Source organism: Chroicocephalus ridibundus, chromosome 4 (assembly GCF_963924245.1).
Source record: "Chroicocephalus ridibundus chromosome 4, bChrRid1.1, whole genome shotgun sequence".
Taxonomy (NCBI): Eukaryota; Metazoa; Chordata; class Aves; order Charadriiformes; family Laridae; genus Chroicocephalus; species Chroicocephalus ridibundus.
In genome coordinates this window covers 13,475,647-13,496,708 of record NC_086287.1, presented here as the reverse complement: position 1 = coordinate 13,496,708, position 21,062 = coordinate 13,475,647, and the positions used below count along the sequence as shown (strand labels likewise).

General features: G+C 41.0%; 1 protein-coding gene across 3 annotated transcripts in view; it reads right to left on the bottom strand.

The window, feature by feature from the left end:
• Positions 1-21,062, bottom strand: part of DENND2B (DENN domain containing 2B) — a 181,042-nt gene that overhangs the window by 115,984 nt on the left and 43,996 nt on the right. The window contains exon 1 of one of the 3 annotated variants that reach the window (XM_063332626.1): positions 19,489-19,503. The exons of the other annotated variants lie outside the window; for them this stretch is intronic. The gene's annotated coding sequence lies outside the window, so the exon portion shown is untranslated. Of the gene's footprint in view, positions 1-19,488; positions 19,504-21,062 lie in introns of those variants that run through there. 3 annotated transcript variants of the gene reach the window in all.

The following is a 21,062-nucleotide window of genomic DNA, read 5'->3' as shown; positions in this document are numbered from 1 at the left end:
AACCCACAAACAAACTGTGAATGATATCAAATATCTTTTAAACCTTTCCAGGCTGTGAGATGGTATTTGATGATTTGAAAGAGCTTCTCCTGTTTCCTTTTATGAAAATGATTTACATACTGCTGTGTACATGACATGTTAGAGACCTCTCGAGAGGCCAGCCGCTGTTCCAAAGAACTTACACTTCTGCGATAGGAATTTCATAAATGAAGGCACTAACTATCTTCCCAGATGTAGGCTTGAATAGACCCACTGTCTACCACCAGAACTGGTGAGTTCTGCTGAGGGAACAATCTTTCTTCACAGTCCGCAGAGCAGGAGTAAACCTGCTGCAGAGCAGTGTTGCAGACTTAACCTTTTTGTTCTTTTGTTGGAGAGGACCAAGACCCACAGCAGCAGCCCGACAAGCCCCGCTGCCCTGCAACAGAGACCCCGCCACACAGCCTCGTGCAGACTGCTCCCATGCTGCATCTTGCGTGGGTGATTCAGACTTCCTAAATCCCACTTCTCTCTTCGCATTGCAAGTCTCAACAGCTCTAATGACAGAGAGGGCACGAGAGTACGCAGCCTCAAATACGTGTCAAGAAGAAAGCGTGATGCTATGCACTTCCATTCAGTCAGATGTGTCCAGGAAGAAGTAGTAGCCAGTGCATTCAGGAATAGGGTGCCCTTTCTTGTTTCAGGCTGGCTGCAGTGCCATAATGTGCTATTGCTTATGTTTAACAATATTAAAACATGTAACATGAACTTGAAATATTTGTGTGAAATGATTAATTTTATCTAGACAGCATTTGGAGTGTCACTCTGGCACCAGCATTTCTACCCGAAGTTTTAGCACTGGTGGTCCTACTTTAACTCAGTTCAAAACTGTGAGTAAAATATAATTTAACAGCAATTTGATTTTTCAATGATCTCATTGAAAAGGCATATTCAGCATTGCCCTTGCAACACAGAAATGGCCACAGGATAAGCCTGGGGGACACAGATTAACACCCAGATCAGATACAATTTCAGGCCCTTCTCCCTTGCAGGGAATGTTTTGGCCTCTTGCCAAGCAGAAAGGAATCCACAAGCAGTAGGGTATATTTGGTATAGCACCCATATGGAAATATCTTCCTAAAGACAAGGCCAGAGCGTAAAGTCTATTATCTGAACACATGTACTCTCTCACTCCAAAAGGGATTGAGCCTACAGCAAAGTTTGACTCAAACTTTCTCCATCATGGGAGTCCATATTTGAGCAAACTTTCAAATGGCAGCGTTGTACACTGTGGCACTGAAGCTGGCATTCATCTTCCTTTTCTTCTTTCTTATGGATTTAAGCTGAACGCAGTTGATTTCTAATTTGGATCTGATCCTTACACTAGAATATTTTTATTGTGTCTTTTAAAGCCTGATTACTATAGAAAAGTAACCTTGCATCAACCTGACCTTGAGAATTACACCTGTCTACTCCCAACACAACTCACCAACAAACAAAAATGTCAAAACAGATTTCATTACAGATCATAACATCTAGTTTACCTAGCAGAAGGGCAAACCTAATTCTACTCTGCTTTCATAGAGTTTATGCTTACGCAGTTGTCAGCTAAACTCTAGTTTCAGACACTCCTTTGTTAGTGTTCTTGGAGGATGATATCAGAAATGAAATCATATCCCAGACTTCTCTCCTGTCTCCTATCCTTTCACTGTTCCTCCTTCAGTTCACTTGTATGCACACTGATCTTTCCAATACTAGTAAACAGAGAATTGAAAACATGCAACTAAAAATAGACAAATTATTACAGATACATAGGTGCAGTTATGCACGTTCTATATCCACAATACTGCACATACAATTTATTAATCAACTTCACAAACAAAACTTGTCTTCCAGTAAGTAAATTAGCTAGGATAAAGTATACACAGAGAATATAAATACGATTTTCCTACTAAAAAATTCCATCATCATAAAAGAAATATGGCCTTTGAGGCTTATAAAATCTATTACGCAAAAACTCTTCAGTTTCAGCTTCATGTGAATATATTTTTTTCCTGAGTTTGATTAACGAACAAATTTAAACACTCAAGACAGAAATTAATCAGTTTTGTCTGGCATGAAGTCTGCATTACCAAATTCCACATGGTTTCCAGTTCCACAAACTTGATCACAGTTAATTCAAATCTCAGTCCTAGTCCTCCAAAAGGTGGGTAAATACCTGCAAAACTGTTTATGGTGCCAGAACGGTGATTTGTATAAAGGCTAATAGAATCATACCTGTGCCCAGCACACAGCGGGCAAATGCTGCCTAAGAGCAGGTTTCATCCTGTTAGAACAAAATAAATGCCTTTTGTAACTCCAAAAGGTAATGATTTATGAGATTATGAATACACTTCAGATATCTTTTTTTTACTATCTACTCCTCTGATGACTTGGGGCTGAGGTATTTTAACTAATGATTTGCCTTAAAATTTGTACACATTATAAATGCACCAGGGTTCACAGGTTCCTACAGAGCACAGATTCCTGCAGATACCTGATGGAATAAGTGCATCTCTTTTCTGGTGTGCACCTAATATCTGTGACAATCTGAAGCACAACCTCATTTTCCCCAGACAAATCTTTTCCTGTTTAACCTGAAGGAAGAACGCATAGTGGGACATCCATATATATGGGGGTTTCTTTATCCTATGTTTAGATGCAAACGTCATGCCAAAGATCCTTTTTCTGATCCTAGAAAGTCTAAGGGTGTGAACAAAATGAAATTCAGTTTAGCTGAATCTTCACAGCAGCTATACTCCAGGTGGGGCTCTAAAGAAAATACATGTGTGAAGATGGTTTGAAGTTTGAAGGCTCTTTTTCAAACTGCAGATTAATTTTATGGCACAGTTTCAACGTATTATCTCTGCTGTTCCAGACATCTGTATTTTCTTAACCATTTGACCAGTCTTCTTTTTAAAAAGCCAATACAGTTGGAGTTTCTGTGAGTGACAAATTCTCCTCATACTGTAGCTGTACCACCGAAACGTCAAGCAATTGCTCCATTCAGTTCTCACAGAAGCAAGTTTTGGCCCTTCCAGTTGTAATGAGAAAACTGGAACCACAACACAAAAGATGAGAACCCTTTGGTAATACAACCACACCCCACTCATATTCTGCTCTGTGCCCAGTATCCCCACCCAGCCACAGATACACAACAGAGAAATACCAGCTGTTGAAGTTTTGCAGATGGCAAATCCAATATTGTGCCATTTTGGACTTTCTCCTCAAAGGATCACTCCACATGGCTTCTTTTATAGGGTCAGGATTTCTTTTCTTGGGGGGATGGATATTTGGGCATGGAAAAGAGCTGTGGGCATGAACAATAGGGAAATAGCATTTATAAACTGAAATAAAATCTTTCAATTTGTGGAAACAGCTGGAGGGAGGAATGAATCTTATGAATAACGTAGCTGAAATTGAACAGACTGTTGACAGCAAATTCTTTCAGATGCTAACTATGGATACACTCTTACATGACAGCACAACACTTAAATCTATAACTAAAGATTTAACGCACAATGATGTATCCAGCGTTTTCTGTTTTACCATGCTGAGATTAATCAGTCCATCCTTTCCCTATGGATAATTTTTAGGGAAGAGAGAGAGAGTAGTTTCTTCTGCACTGTGTGGACTTAACAGTGCTATACATGCGCTAGAATGAGCATTCATTTTCAGTGCTACATGAGCAGTACAGTGTACCTGTGCCAACATACGGATGCTCCACAAAAAGAAACACATGCCAACTTGGAAGTCTTTGACTTGCTGATACAAACAGTACAATCTCCATGTGGAACTACTCAAAGGCAGTTTTGCAAAGCATCAAATGGACCTTCTGTACAGGAACTACAGCATGGGCTGAACATCCCAGAGGTACGTACAGCAGCTCGGCATCAAGGGAACGCATATCGGCATGTATCTGCCCATGAAGACACAGCCAGGTGAAGTACAGCCAGGCTTCTACTTGTTCCAGCCTCTCATTGCTCCTGCTTTTATCTCCTCCACATTCATTTGATTCGGTGCATAACATAGCATCTGTTTTTCTCTTGCCAAAAGAAAACTGACTTCCCCCAGACGCCACTGCTCCAGGCAACCACCGAACACTACCTTCATACAATTCTCAAACACTTAACAGAAGCCTTATTCCCATGCCCGGCAGTGGTTTATGTACTCAGGAGCTGTATCATTGAAAGTCAATAGCATGCAACTGTGTGAATCATTTGGGTGCTTTTGAAAAGGTGAATCACTCTCAACACAGCTGATATAAACTGGATGTTATCTGCTTTAAGCAGACAATTCATTCAGTGCAAAACTATTGAGCTAGGCAGTCACCCTATGGTATATATGCATAAGCACCTTTGAGGGAGCATCTGCTAAGCTTCACGTTTCTCTAAAGGTATTTTTTGCTCCAGCCTCACAGAATGAGGCTTTCAGGTATCAAGAAGGAATCACACTTCTTACAAGAAACAGGAGGGAGACTTCAAGTGTATGTCATTCAATACAGCATCTTTTCAGAGTAACTCCACAAGTGAATGCCCAATGAAAACAGACAGAAAACATGAAGCCAAAATTCCACACAAGGAAACACCTCAGTAATATCTTTAAACACGTTACAAGAGTCTTTTAGAACACTGTGAACAAGGACAAGCACATCTATTTCAATAAAAACTTTTGGTTTTCTCATGGAAGAAATTAAAGCTATTTGCCAGCTAAATCTGTTCTTTCAAAGCTACCCTGCTTCAGCCAAGCCCTGTTATTCATTGTGCTCTTAGACAACAAAATTGCTTTGATGTCAATGGATCATACAGAAGATTTAACACGGTAACCTATCTCAAAAATTCAGTGGTAAGGTCAAGGGTAAAGCGAGGTAAGAAGCGCTTACCCAGTTGCAATTTAGTCAAGAGCTTTACATGTTTCACATAAAACTAAGAAATTTATCGACTTTTAATTGTTGTTTCATTTTATCTAGAACTACATACTGCAAAATATCCATCTTCTGTTATTACTACAGCTTGACTTGTCCAGTCACCTGGAAACAACCATCTAGGGAGAAACAAAGATTAAATTAGAAATACTCTTGTCTATAAGTGGACTGTACAGAAGGCACCTTGCTTCTGTAATCAGTTATTGAGTTTAGGATTACAGGCTCATATTTCAGAAATCAGTCGCTACACGAAGATGCAGAAAGGGCACAACCAGGATTACAGAAAAACACCATGCCCAAAGAGTTGGCTACTACTTGCTTTTTGGATTTAGAGAACTGTCCCTACTGATAAAGCTGTCAGCCCAAAAGCTCAGTGACACCAGCTTACTTAAAAAGCAAGCATTTTAGTCTGCTTGCTCAGTACTCTCAAAATTAGGAGCAGCGTTTCTATTAGTTTTTCTGTGAACAACAGTAGTTTGCAACTAAGAAAGGTGTGCTGTTTCAACACCTGTCTGTTTGACAGTAATGTTCTCACAAAATATAGTCTTTGTGCCAACACATTGAATCACGAAATACTTTTATTCCTGAAATCAACAGTTTTGCCTGAATGATTAGGGGCCCCTATTGCTACCACTAGGCATCAAAGGGAGTTCAGGCATCTGGACTTAAGGCCAAGGGCCACTGTATTTTAGTCTGAATCGTATTTCTAAAATTTCTTTAAATAGCACCAGAGTTCTACAAGCTCAAAAAAAAAAAACAAACCCCAGGAACTGGGGAGGGGGAAAGAAATGTTGACTTTGAGCAAAGTGATCCAAAGGCCCTGTTCAGACTGGCCAAGTAATTTGAGTCTGTTAGTTGACAAGTGGTGTTTTATTATATGCCCTCATTCAGGGGTGTGGGGAGATGAAAGGTTCCACACAGACACGGGGAGGCAGGGGAGGTGAGGCAGGGTCTTCCTAAGGATACATTACGAATGAAGATAGGCATGGCTGTAGAAACACCAGCATGCCAGCTTTGTACAGACACAGGGGACAGACATGCAGTTCATTAGGTTTATAGTCCAAAGGACATGACAAAGACAATTTTACACTGACTGAATCTAAACCAAGCTCCTACTTTCTGTACAGATCTCTCTGATAGTTCATCATCACCTTTAGTCTCAGTTGCTTCTCATTGTTCTTCTCACCGAAGTCCCCAACAATCCCTTAGAACAAGGCAATATCCATATATCCTTTCCTTCCAGGAAGTTTGGTTTATCATGATCAGAATCACTGATGTGCATTTTTCCTCTTCTGCAATACAGATACTACATTTACAATTTCCAAGCACGTGGAAATTGTAATTTAAGTCCCACCCTTAAAGGTTTGTTGCCAGATCAGTTGTTTTCGCGTACCTTTTATTCTAGTATTCTTTCTTTGCCCCCATGACCAGTTGGTGAGACAGGATGAAACACTTCACCCCTAGACTTTTGCTGGGATGGGCCACAACACCTCTTTCAGAGCAACAAGGAAACCGAAAATTCTCTGCAGAGGTAGGCCAGCGTACTTCAGAGTCCAATACACAAGTGGTCATTTACCTCTGCTTGCCCAATATGTACAAAGACGCTATTACCAAACTGGTCAAAATGAGCTGCTCGTATTGCCCCTATCCTTTGATTTCTCTCAGGTGCAACTCAGACAGCTGTTTTTAAAAATCTTGCCCATATCTTAGCTTTTATTCCAAGCTCCATGCATTGTTACTCCAAAACTAATTTTTTTATTAGCTCAAAGAACAAAATCTGACATTTCTATGCTTTAAAGCTGTGATTTAGAAAAACCAGCAAGAACGAAGACAGATATAAATATAGCCTTAAAATAGAATTTACCTTTTCTCAGCCAAAATTATAGGAGCTCAGCGTATCTAAATATCACAGTAAGAAAGAACAAATTAAAAAAAAAAAAAAGTTTCCAGTTAACAGATGAAAAACACACCTCAAATATTTTGCCTAAGCTTTTCTTTTTGCATCTCATTTTTGTTCCTGTCAACATTAAAACATAATCCATCTGAGAGGTTTAAAACTAAACGGTTTTAAGCAGTGGGTGAAACCACAGTATGTTAACAGACAGGAGGTTTTGGCTCCTTCATCGCTAAGCATCTATTTCTCAGCTGCTGTTTCTCTGCAGCAGGAGCTAAAAAGTTTATAGACTTCAGTCCAAGACTCCCAATTTCCTAATACACACTACTTAAGCATGTTTTCTTTTAATTTGTTTTTTTCTTTGATAACTACATCATTATCGTCTTCCAGCTTGTCCATCTGAATATAGCCAATACTAATTCACATTTACTACAGCTAGTGGCTTTCATCTAAACATCCTATTGGATCGGATGATAGTAAGCAATGCACGTGGCTGTGATACTGTCCCCTAGAGTTCTCCCTGTCTGACAGGTGACAGAGCTGAGGCACAGGTGATGACCATAAAACAAGACACAGATAGTGAAAAATGGAGGTTAAGCAGAAATACTATTGTGATACCTCTGAGCATTAGCCAGTTCTACTTCAGGCAAACATAAAGCTATTTTCAATATATAAACTGCAGATAACAGTTAATAACTTGTTTCTTTTAAAAAATAAAGTGTTTTTCCTATATAATCCACAGCCATCTCTAGCACAAGAGATGTTATATTTGAACAATCTGAACAGTGGAAGAATGAAAGCTTATAAAATACGTATCCTTGTCTATATTGGAAATAGCACAATTCCAAACCAGAGACTAATGTTGAAATACAATCCAGGGGCTGTGCTTCCATTCATAAACTGTTCCATTTGAACACAGGGTCTGGAATGAATTTTATCCTCATGTTCAACTAGAGAGCCACAATTTATTATAGTGCTGCACTTTTCAGTTTCAAAACCATATCCCTAATAATTTTCCCTGTCAAGTCCAATGGAGATTAGCAGACTTCTCAAGCAGGATCATCCATAAAGGGAAAATGCAGCAGAATCCAACTGCCCAAAGACACAAAGAAGCAAGCCCAGTTATGCACCACATGACTAAAAGAAAAGGAAACCTCCTGCATACACACAGCTCTAACTGTTTGAACTGGAAAGGCATCAGAAAGGTCCTTTCATTAGTAACAGCGTAGAGTGGGATCTTAAATGTACTTCAGCTCTGCCTCTAACTCAACTCTAGACCGTCTATACAGCAGGCTAGCTCTATTACTACTGCTTAATATCACAGTAACGATCCCTGACAACTTCAAATCCCAAGATAAGTAACCAGTGCTTCCCATTCATTGCATATTCTGCAGCTGAGATGTCCCACAAAGGTACAGGGTTATTTACACCAGTTAAATTTTCAGAGCTGTCTCAGGAGCCTCCCTCGGCTCATCTACCTCTCTCATCTACCCTCTGATGGTCAAATTAAAGGGAAATTGGGATCCAACAACACTGGTCAGTATGACCAATTTCAATCTATAGGCTCACTGCTTTTTCGCAGCATTTGTCTCGAGTTTTCTGCAGTATCTTTAATTATTTCTCTGGTAAAAAGATCATACCAAAAATTGCAACAGCGCCGACAAAGTTTTCATCAGTAATCCTCTGCATACAGTAAGATGACAGAAGCATCTGATGCCAGGATACTACAAACTAAAAGCAGTTTAAATAACTACAACAAAACCCCCATCAACTCTTGGGCTAGAACAATTTCCACCTTTGGGAGGGGAAAAGAAAAATTTTTAAAAAGGCACAAACCCTTTAAAATTCAGCCCAAGGATGAAATCTGGCAATCCAAGCTATGTTTTAACATGTAATTTCTAAATATTCACTTTGCTGACTAGGTTTATAGCACTAGAAGTCTCTAACTTGATCAGGATATACTCATATCACACCACAAATCAGATTTCCACAGTACATTGAGAAGTAGAAACTAGACTGAAGTTAACATAAACCTTTAAATGAAGTCAAAAGAAACTACGGCAACCACCAGGTACAGAATTATTCTACGGTAAAATTTATCAATTTGTTAACTGTTAACCAAACTTTCACACGCCAGTGAAAAGCTTTCCATTTAATAAGTTAAAAGCACGTGTTTTGCCAGTTGTAAAACCACCACCATGTCTCCTTTGTGTAGCATTCTTACATTTTATCTACTTGGTCACCTAATAACATGTACAGTAAATCAGTCCAGATCCCTTCAAGTCTTCACTCTCTTTGACTGACACTGGGCAATTTTTTTACGGGATGGATGACAATTTAAAGTGAACCCTGCTTTGAGTTCAGTTGCTGTACAGTATCTTTTTTAAACTCGGGTCTAAGTAGCTTTGTTTGTGACTAAGGTAAGAAATATTTTTTAACACAGCAGCTATAGCTCCATCAGAAGAAGCTTCACCACCTATTTTGGAAGGTGATGTGCCAGAAGAACTGCGGTGCATTTTCATTCACCTCTTGGCTACTGCTTTTTCCAAAGCTTCTGGACAAAGACAGCCAAGACCAAGTTCTATGAATCATCCCTTGAATGAGAACTAATTATTCAATTATTTTTAAAGCCTTTCTTTATTTCTTCACAGCCTTACACACACCTCTTACCCTTCAGGGCTCTTGCCCTCGTGTCTTTCCCACAATTGGAAGTGCAGGTGATTTCTTTCCCACCCATTCACAGCTTTCAGATTGAGAATAGAACTGAATACAATATCCTGCACAGCCCCTTTGAATACACTCCTTTTTATCTAGGGAGAGAGGAAGAAGGAAAAAAAAAAATCTGTATAGTCACCTACTCATAGATACAGTTTTCTGAGACTTGATCTGCTGCTTTGTGTACCTCACGGATCTACTGCCCCTAGTCTAGGGGCAAGTTAACCTCCACACAAAGATATCTGTCACATTTACCTTTACCTGAATATCTAGGATTATTAACATAGCCTCAGATATGAAACTGCAAATATTTGATCCACCTAGCTATGTTTAATAAGGGGAAACCTAAAAATTAACTGTAAAACATGAATTGCTTCAAAAAGTGTATTAATTGGAAGGGTTTGATGATGGGGAAAATCTCTCTCAATTGTTGTTCTACTGAACATCCCTCTTAATTTGTATGGTGCAGATGCTCCCCCCTTACACTTTTGCTTCCTTCACTTTTTTTTTTACTCTTCTCTAACTGTTTTCTTCTCACTGCTCTTCAGTTTCATGACTGTGAAGGAATGCTGCCCAAAGCTCCATGACTCCCAAATGACTCCCACTTTGCCTTTGTTGAGCCAGCTTCTGCACAGCTCAAGGGGACAACTTTGCTTCAATTTGTTTTTCCATCGAAAATGCAAACTGTTTACATTTCTCACTGTACTGAAATGGCTACATAGTTGCCGACCTGAAAATAAACTTTGTTATCTGAAAAAGGTAAATACAATTTCTGTGTGACCAATGACTTTAGAAACAGTTTGAAGATATTTTAGCCCACCAGGAACACAGAATATGCATGCAGGAACACCTTGCAAAGGTGCTTACAGGATTTGAGTTCTGCTTTCCGAGAACTCAGGCCTTCAACATTTCTGGAAGTCAGTGTGACCTCAGGGCTTTTGAAAACATTGTCCTTGGACCCCAAAAGCACAGTTAGAGATTTCCAGGTATCTGACTGTTTAGTGGAATTACCCCACCCAACAAACAAACCAAATTAATTTTTATTTCAATGGAACTTCAAACTGCTTCTTAAAAATTTTAAAATTTCCTTGCGCAATTGAGTGTTCCAATACATGAGAAAACTGATCCTGTGTGTCTTTGGAGGGCACTTGTGAATTTCAGAAGTGATTTTAGCTCCAAACTGTGTCATCATATTTAGGCTGTTCTCTGGCTACTGCAGAATATGTTACTATAGGGACTAAGAGACCTAGTATTACAACAGCCTGAATATTAATTCTCTGTCTTATTCCTTGTGAGTCCCACTGTTTTTTGTTTTGGCTGCTACCACATCAATACAAAGAAAACCTGTCTCAGAATAATGACGTCTGTTTTCTCCCTGTATGACTACACTCAAAAGAAACAATAATGAATGGTATAATATAAATTTACAACAAATTCCTAACTATCTGTTCATCTTAGTCATTAAGACTGTAACTCCAGGCGATGGTGATCCCTCAATTCCCAAGGAAGATGATTCAGTCACTTATATGGGAATACTGCCTAGGCTTCAAACTCATTTTTCTGGGGGAAGATTTTAAAGGCAGAATAAAAGTTCCAAAGTAGGATGCAGATAGCTAAGAGACAAACCACTTTTTCACAGTTCCAAGCAGCTGGTTTTCCACTTCCCTGCCTGCAGGAATGCGCTAGCTACAGAAGCACAACAGAAATGCAAACTTCCTATTGAGATATAGGATGGAGAGATTTTGTGAGTACTGCATTTTTAGCCACAGATTTGTGATGGGCTTGGGAGAAAGTAATGAGCAAATGGATATGCATTGACTCATTCTCCCTTCCTTTTAACCAAAGATAATTAATGGCTCTTCAAAATCAAAATGTGTGTATCTTTTGGAGAGCTACAGCTAGAAAATGGCAGTATTCTACACAATTCAACGATGATGCTTATCAGTCCCGATTTTTTATTAACCCAGTTATTATTACTCCCACTAGCCACAGATCACTCCAAACTTAGACACAGATTAGGATTTAGCACACTGAACACTACACAAACAAAAACCAAAATGTTAGTCTCACTTAGACAGTTTCTCTTCAAACATTATGGCAACCTGAGTTTGCTGTGATGTTTTCATACAGTTTCTTACACCATCACTGCATCTCAGTAAGGTGCAATGGAAGAGGTAACTTGCTGGGACTGATTGTCACTAGGAGAGGAAGAAAACTTCATGGTAAACTTCATGAGTCAACTAATGGTCCATTTTGCTGTAGTTTTGAAAAAGAATGTACAATATGACTGGTGATGCTGCATACCACTGCCACCAGCTGCTCTTCAGCTCACAGCAAAGGTCCCCCTTGCAAGGTGCACTACGGCTGGGTCTGTCCTTGCCCCACTGACTGGCTCCCCGCTGAAGTCTGACTGAAGTTCTGGAAACAGTCATGTTGATGTCAGTCAGGCTACCCGCAAAGTTCATACAGTACAAAATTGTTGTAAACTCCTTTTGATTGGCTGTCAAATGATGCCTCTCTACTTTCAATGCCACAGACCCAAGAGGCTCAAATCTTGCAGAGAAATACTTCATTCATTAAGCATCACCTTCGCCTTCCCTCTTTCTCAAAATAGAGATTGCTTTTGCTAAAAATGTAAACCAAAAGGTAATCCCTCACAAAATACCCAGCTATGCTGAGGTACATGGCATTCTTTGAGAACAAATATTTCCATCCCTTGTCTTTCATTCTCCTACTGACTATGCTTAATCAGTCACAAAAATTATCTGTTCCCTCTCTCGGCCATTGGTCCCATGGAGATCATGAGAGTAGACATTTGCCATTAGTACATGACAAGTTTTGTCTGAGGTATATCCTGATTTCTTTTTATTCAGCTTCCCCCTCTGCACATAGCAGACACAAGGTATAAAAAAGGATTCACATGTTTCACTTGGCAGCTTTGTTTAGAATTTACAACGATGCTTGAAAAAGCATTGATTTAATTTATAGCAGTAACTGCATAAATAATAATTAGATTTATTACTCATTGTTTTAAAATAAATATATTTGCCTAGGTGTGTTTCAGTCAAAGTCATCACCTTCAAGTTTGGAATCACACAACTGCGGCACTATAAACAACGGTGCACTAGTGAGCAGCTGAAGCATCACCATTTCCTATTTCAGCGATAATACTGGAAATCTCAAGCCAGGGAGTTACTCAGTACTGCCTGTGCTTGCTGCAGGCAAATGATATGGTCAGTCCCAGAACATAGTCTTGAACTAAGCAGGTTTGCCTTTACTTTCTTGGAAATCTCTCTTGAGCCAAGTTAGGATTTCCCAAACAAAAGCTTCTACCTGGTTTAGACAAAATGTTCCTGGGGAAAGCTGCAGTCTGCTCATAGAGATAGCTGAGGTGAGCAGTAATTCATACATACTTACGTTACATGCACACACACAGAGCTATCAGCCAAACTGGACAAGAGCGGTGTGTAGCACCAGGATTCAACCTCATGACATTCTGGTACCGAGCCCAGGGTCTATCACTTCAGTTAAAAAAAACCTGCACTACCTGCCAATATTAGCAAAGCTGCATCCTGTTTGCAATTCCCTGCAGAGATGGCTGAATGCTTGTAAGCAGATCTGATTCTATTCAGGAAAGGGCAATCATGTTATACTTCACAAAGCTCTGGAGCCCTCCTCATTTTCATATTTATGTCATATTATCTAATTTATTCAACTAGCATTTCCCTTCTTTTACCTTCCCTGCATAACAGGGGCAAATACTTATATTACAGATCCTGCTAGATTTCAGGATTGATACATTCATCATAGAGATCTCTGCCTGTCTATAGTTCTATGCTTTTTTCCTCATTTTATGTATAAGCGTGATTTGTCATACCTCAAATTAACAGATAACCTACAGATAACAGAGCTGCAGATTGCTTCATCTTGTAGTGTTCAATGAGGAATGTCAAAGGAAGATATTAGTTGAACATAACTAAAATGCTCCTGGTCTTTTTTTTTTTTTTAATAATAACTGCAACAGAACAAGTCTGACTGCTTACCCACAGGTTCAGCCCTGCCAACATACCTATGTGAATCTCTATAACCCTTCTGCAAAAAAGCCAGTTTGATTCAAGGGTGCCCAAGCCTGCCCTGTAACAGTCAGAACACTTCTGCTCCTTTCCCCAAAACTTCAATCTGACCTTTAGAGTTTCCTTGGTTGCCAAAACAATGAATAAAACTTCTTAACAAATGGAAAAACGTATTAATTCATCACTGGTTCAGTCCCATACAGGAGGTACTGCAAATTACAGAGGAATGCAACCAGTCCTAGCTGTCTAGTTCACATACAAAGAGCACAATCAGTCAGTAACAGAGCAGGAAGAATAATTTTCTCTTCTTATCCATATGCTTTCCTGACTAGGGCTAGCAGGGGATTTGCTGGGGGATTTGCTGATAAAACACAAGCTTTGTCACATTTGTCAGACCTGAGGCTGTCATGGAAACATAACTGGTGTGACAATCGTTAATAAGCCACTGTCACAAGGGCAATCTGTCCAAGCCGACAGATTTGCTGCTCCTCTTCAGTAGTGGGCAGCAGTGGAACAGCCTAGCAGGCTCTCAACATCACCCTGCCACCACAAGGGTCCTGGACTGTTTTCTTTTGGGAACACTATATGTCCATGTTACCGAAAAAATATTTTACAGGATTCCCAGTCTGCAATGATGAGTTCGTTGGTTTGCTATTAAAGCAGATTATAAGGAAATGTTGAAATGACAAGTGTTACGCTAAGCCAGAAGTCTGGGTTTTGACTTTGCTCCTCTTCTGCCCACAGATAACCAGCTGGCTCTTTTCCTCACTCTTCCTCCAACCTATTCCTAGCACCTCCCTTTTCTACCCCCACTCAGGAGTAGCCAACTGTTCCCTCACTGCAAGCAACAAATTTCTCCTTTTCTCATGACAAATCATTTTTTAATAGTAAACATTTTAATACTTCCATAAGCCAGCGTTATCTTTTGGCACCAATAGAGGCAGCAAGAACTCATCCTTCTCAGAACCAGCAATGGTTGACTTTGGAGCCTGTCTTGTCACTGTGTCCCCAAGGGGCACATGTGATGCCGGATCTCAGAAGACAGTAAGCCCACATGAACTGCTATTGTGGGCAAGGCCATACACCACACCAGCAGTACAAACACCAAAAATGACGTTACACACCTGATACAATTCAGCAAGAGGCTGATGCACAAGAGAGCTTCACCTAATGCAGCCTGGTTTTCCACATGGGAATTTTATTCAGGTGGAGAAAGAGGAATGTAGCCATTTATTCAGGATTTCAGGACATCACGCAGCCTGGCCAGAGCAGCCACTGAATGACACCTGAAATCTCTGGATAAATGTCTACTTTGCAATCAGTCTGCCATATCCAGAATGTGAAGTGTGTGGATTTTCCAGAAAAGTTACAGGACCTTCAGCATAAGTCCACTGGCTTCACCTTTCTCTACCTGAGGATCTGTCCTTATTTTTAGAATAGGTAGGTACACCTACATTATATGAGCCATCAGTGCCACAGGCACAGGACCTGTGCTGGGATCTGCTGACAAGGTGCTGTAACTGACAACCTTGGGCTGCCCCTCGGAACCCTGTTCTCCCAGACAGTCATAAATCCCTGGGAAGCATTCTGTGCTATTGCAGCACACAGCACTGAGTCATGTTTACATTTTGTTTCTACTGTCCATGCATGTCAGCCAATAGTAAATAAAATGCAGCAGGGACCTTAGCTCTTGATGTGTCTCAGCAGAAAACTGGATAATGTCTCCATATGAGAGGAAAGCAGATCTTAATGCAAATGCCAAATTTGACAGTCTATATTAGAACATAAACTGAGTCTGGCACAGAAGAGATTCTAACCTGCTGATGGGGTCCCCTGTACAACCAGCTTGTGTAGCAGCCCCCTCGCCACAAACACAGAGCTCCAAACACGAGGACGTGAAGTAAACATTTCTAAACGCAGCAAGGTTCAACCTCTGCCTGCACCCAGCATTTACATGAAATAAATCTCATTTCCAGGGAGACTCCTGTTGAAAAAGGAACCTGGGCTCAACTGCTGGATAGAAAGTGAAAAAGCCCCACTCCCATTGCTACCTTTTCCCCTGTGTCCACGGTCGCTAAAGTGAGAAGGAGGAAGAGGTCAGAGGAAGCACATGGTGACAAGCAGAGTCTGTAAGGACCTCAGTTCTGCATCCTCCGTGCCTTGACAGTAGCTCTGGCCTAGCTCAAGGGAACCGTGTTCCCACCCAGCTGATCACCGGATCATGGTCAAGGACACAAGCTCTCTGCACTGAAAAACATGTAGTCCCTTCCCAGCCCATGGTGACGGAGGGGCAGTTTAGCCTTCTCGCCTCGTGCCGTTCTTTGCTCTCACCTTTCATGAGAGCATCCCAAGTGAGGGCAGAGGGAACAGTCCCATGACTTTACAGCGTCGTGGCAGAGACTCATTGCTGTAGGAAAGGGGAGACCTAAATGGATCATCTTACAGAGCTCCAGGGACAGGACTGGCTCTCCTTCTCCACTAAAGCCTCAGATCAGGGAAAGAGAGCTGTGCTTCAGCTGCCCAGGCCAGGAGCAGAGTCTTGCTTACAGGTGTCATACAAGGGCAGTGTTTTCCACAGGAAACAAAAGGGGTGGCCAGACACCCGCCCATGCATGTCCCGGGGTGATAGCACTTGACTTGCAACCTTCTGTCATGTGTTGCTGCTAATAAAAGAGCACTGAAAAACAAATGTTTGCCCCTAGGTCTTCATACATTCCCAAAAGCCAATCTGCTGCCCCAAGCATGAGTGTAGCAGGGTCAGTGCAATGGCAAAACCGTGCACAGTGGAGCAGCTCCAGTCCAGAGCATCAGCTGATTGCACAAAGCATATCCAGTGTCCAAAAGATTTTTTTTTTCCACTCTTCCCTCTGAAACCAACTTGACTCTTCTCCAAAAAACAACACCAGAATGAGTCACTTGAAATTATTTTTAGGCAGGTTTCTGAAGACTGAGTCGCAATATGCCCCCTTCCCTGCAACAACATGCCAGGAAACCCCTGGGGAGCTCTCCCAGGAACTGCTAGGAGATGAACGCCAACAGGCTGAGCTGTTCAGCTTCTCATCTCCCCCAGCACGGGTTTGAACACGTTGACAGCAGTGTGGTATGAAGATGGTTTTGTCCCCTACAAATCTTTTAGATAAACAGGATTGTGCTCTACATCAGAGATTTTTCTTTGTAACATTAGTCAATACTTTCTTGGCTTGCCACTCCTGACAACTCCATCATAAAAGAGCGCTCTCTGGAATATGCTGTTCAAAATAATCAGCTGTCAGCTATTCTCCTTTTAAAACTAATAATAGAAGGTCTGCACGGGCCTGTGAGAGACTGAAACATGGAAATGCAAGTTGTGCAGCTGCGAATGTTTCCATACTGATGCAACTCTCAAATTGCTTTTTGCTCCCTACCCAGGAGGCATGAAACAGCATTGCATGGAGCAGGTTTTGTACTGTCAAAATTGTCCAACCGTCCTCAGTATGTCCATAATGTGGTAAATGTTTAGTGATGCTTTTTAACTTTCAAGTGCACTTTAAAGAGCAGAGGGAGGTTCTGGTCATAAACCAACATGCTTGGCTGGACCAGGAGCATGGGATAATTTGATGGCTTGTATCCTTTGGATGCCAGCTGCACAAGGGATGCCAAATTGTGCTCTTGCCATTGGCAGAAGTTTTAGCCTCTGATTCATCTTCTTGTCATCAAACTACAACAGGATGGGGGAAAAAAAAAAAAAAAAGGTTCGAGGGGAGAGCCTCTGACAGGATGGGGAAATGGGACTCCTTTGAACAGCCCTTTGCATACAGCATTTTGGCTCCAAGTGGGCAGAGAGGATTAATGCTACATGAGGCTTGAACTTGGAATAAGAGCTGGCACTGGAGGAAAGGCAACTGTGCAACCCTCCTCTAACAGCTTAGGGGACTCTGTTGTTGTCACGTGAAACTGAGGAATGACCGTGAGGCTCTGTTCAAAAAGGGCTCGGGGTAAAGCACATTTGCAAAGCCCAATGAAGGAACAAGAGCAGCACCTGCCTCTTCCAGGTCTGCCTGCAGCTAGTATGGTCAGGGGACTCTACCAGCAGTAGGTTCGTTTTCAGCCTGAAAAAACATTTTAAAAACCCTCTCAGGCTTTGAAGAGAAAGAAGAAGTTTAAATCACAGACCGGAAGCCTTAATTATAATGGATTTGTGTGAAAGTTGCCAGATCTCTCCCTGCTTTGTGATCAGGGCCGTGCCAAGAGTCTGCTTTGTGTCACACTAGCAACTGTGTTAAGTTCAGCAAAGTAACTGGGTCAAAGATGCAGAAGCAGAACAGAGATCACTGATTAGCGCTAATGAGAGACTGCATTGCAGAGCAGAATGACAGTGCAATCATTTCAAAGTTCTTGCTGTAACTAAAGGTAGCCACACTCATATTCAGTGTGAGCTGCTCAGAACAAATCCTTTTGCACGTCACATTTTACACCTTAGAAAGTCACTTAGAATCACCATGACCAGAAAACAGCACATGAGAAGAAACAACTGTGAGAGCTAGTTGCTCATACTGATGGAACTGAAATTAACTTACAGAAAATCAGAAAATATTTGAGCATCCTCATGAGCAGCTCTTCTAAATATCCAGTATTCTTGTTTTCAATCAATTAATTCCATCTGTTGTGGTCATAAGGTTACAGATGGAGAATACTGATCTTATGTTCAGGAATTTAATGGTGCATCTGTCCACAACTGTAGCACCAGGTGTCCTGAAGATGACCTGACCTTCAAAGAAAACAGCAGAAACAGAGACAACGACAGTGTTTTTCAAGTGTCTCACAGACTTTCCCTAAGAAGAAAAATCGAAGGGACTAGAGTTATTTAGAGAAGGGAGTAAGAGCAGAAACAAGTATTGAATGATACAGACAAAGTCAGTCCTAAGCTTCTAGATAGACTCAGCTCATTCGCAAACAAAGCCGTATATTTCCAAGTAATAAAGACAAATATGTGAACATAGCAATTAACCTGGTACTCACTGCAACAGACAACAGGAAATCATATGCTGTCAACCTACGGATAGAGGGAATATAAACCGTTACACAAAAGATGATCTTACGCAAGATAAACTAAGCAATTAAAACTTTATAACTCAGAATATAAAAATTACTCATTAGATAGTCAAGGAGAGAGAAGAAAAAAAGATTTCTACCATGCCCTTTCACTTTCCTTCTAAGTGCAATGAGACAGGACACAGCTAATCCTATCAAAAAACCACTTTAACCTCTCTGGAAAACTCAGAGCCACTGACTGTCCACAGACAGAATGTGGGCATATGGTGGATGCATGGGACCAAAGAGATTTATATCAGCACAACAACATAAAGCAACTCTCTTCAAGATACAGAAATGAATGCACTTATAAAGTGACAACTACAGCAGTCTGCAAATGTTGGGCTAAGGACCACTGAGCACCTGTCCACAGGAGCTGTGTTGAGTATGGAGCTGCTACAGACTGCTGCAAGAACTCCTTGCGCATTACCAGGTATAGCAGCAGCCTTCTTGAATTGCTTACTCCCTTAATGGATGAAAAAACCCAACATGCCAATGCCTATGTGGCTGGTTACATTTATGCCCAAGCACAGTAGGTCAGCTAGCTAGAAGGTATCTTGTTGTAAGTGTAGTTATAAACGTATTTTGATTTTTTTTTTATTTTTTATATTTTCCTACTGATAAGTTATACAAGCTTCATTTGGAATGATCCAGAATTCTGGGACATGCAGAAATTATATTAAAGGACTACGGGAATGATGCTTTGTATGACTTCTCGAAGTAACATGTAAATACTACAACACAGACCATTACGGAAAATACCACTCAGCCAGGAAGACTGGGAGAGAACTCACCAGACTTCCTTCCGCATCACATCACAGAACAGACAAATGCCAAAAAGTAACTGTTGTCATTGGAATGCCCAGTATGCAGCACCTTGCAGAGATCTCGCAGGAGTCTCAAACTGACCATCTGCAAAATGTAAGCACTTAAATTCAGTGGTTCTGATTTTGAAAATCATAATCTCTGTCTCATATAATAGCATAATAGGAATAATAAAAAGGAATAATAGCATTTTCCTGCAAATGAGGCTTAAACTTGGGTAATCATCACAATGTTCCTTCTTACAGAGGGGGATGGTTCCAATTAACAATCCAGCTCCACGGATATTTCATTTCTAGTCAAGAACAGCACCAGGATTTCTTATTAAACTGGTCCCAATCATCAAATGGATGAAAAATTATTTTTTCCAATCACTTAACCAGGTTATTAATGGATATTCACTAACAGCCGTATTTTATTTACGGAACCAAGCCAGTCAAATCTGGTAGGCAAGAGGAGGACACAAAGTGTTAGACTGTGCTGATCAGCCCTCCGTTTGCAGATGACAGCTGTTAGTTCTGTACACATGTTGCAGAAAGAGTGCCTGCTCCAGGACAGCTTGCTTCTCCCTCATGACTGTTCTACTGGCAGATCACAACAATAACAGTGTTTTCCACCTAAAGTCTTCCTGGAACTCCTCCCTAAAGCACAGCCGATATTGCTCTTTAACCAAGGAACAATTTGCACACACAGACACACACACACTCAAAACCAACAATCATTTGTGAAGAGGGGAGGTGGGATAGAAGGATCCGATTTCTGTTCACTGCACTTTCCCCCTCTAGGACAATTTTAGAAGAAAGTGGAAATAAGCACCACCACTAGCTCCAGCGTGTTTAGCAGCCATGCTGAAAGCCAGTCAGCAGCGCCTGGCATTGTTTGGAAGAACACAAAAGACCTTCTGTTTGGAAAGTTCAAGAAAAAAAACGGAGAGCCTGTGGCCTGGTCCTACAGTCAAAAGACTGAAACAGAGGCTGAGAAGTTCTCGGGCAGAGGCTGATCTGAAGCCTTTTGAAGCTGACAGGAAAACTCCCATGGACTCCAGCACGCTTTGGATCACGACTGAAATGCACAGAAGGGAGAAAAAACAGCAGGAAAGTAGAAAAGAGCATCTGCTTCAAGGGAGTTTAAACGACACGGGGTAACCTAATCTTCTCATCATGGTTATCAGTACAGCGTGTTTTTGTGATGTTCGAGCAACTAGGATTATATCCATTTTCTAAGTCTCTTCATTAGGACATAGCAATTGTACATTAATCATTAGGTATTTTTCCACTTAAAATGCTATGCGTGCTACCCTGATGTTGGCTGTTGAACACGGCATTTAGCAAATGTCTCTGAGGAAAGAAGGGGAAAAGATCCTTTCAAATTGCTGAACTTATGAAAGTTTTTTGCTTTCTTCCCCCTCGACCCTCTCCCAAAAAGGCTGGTTTAAAGCCATGAAAAATACAGTCCAGGACTGAAAACCTTGCTAAGAACAATGCTTCCAGCATCATCTATTCATAAGCAGCAGCTTGAGACAGAGCCCAACCCAGAAGAAACTCTT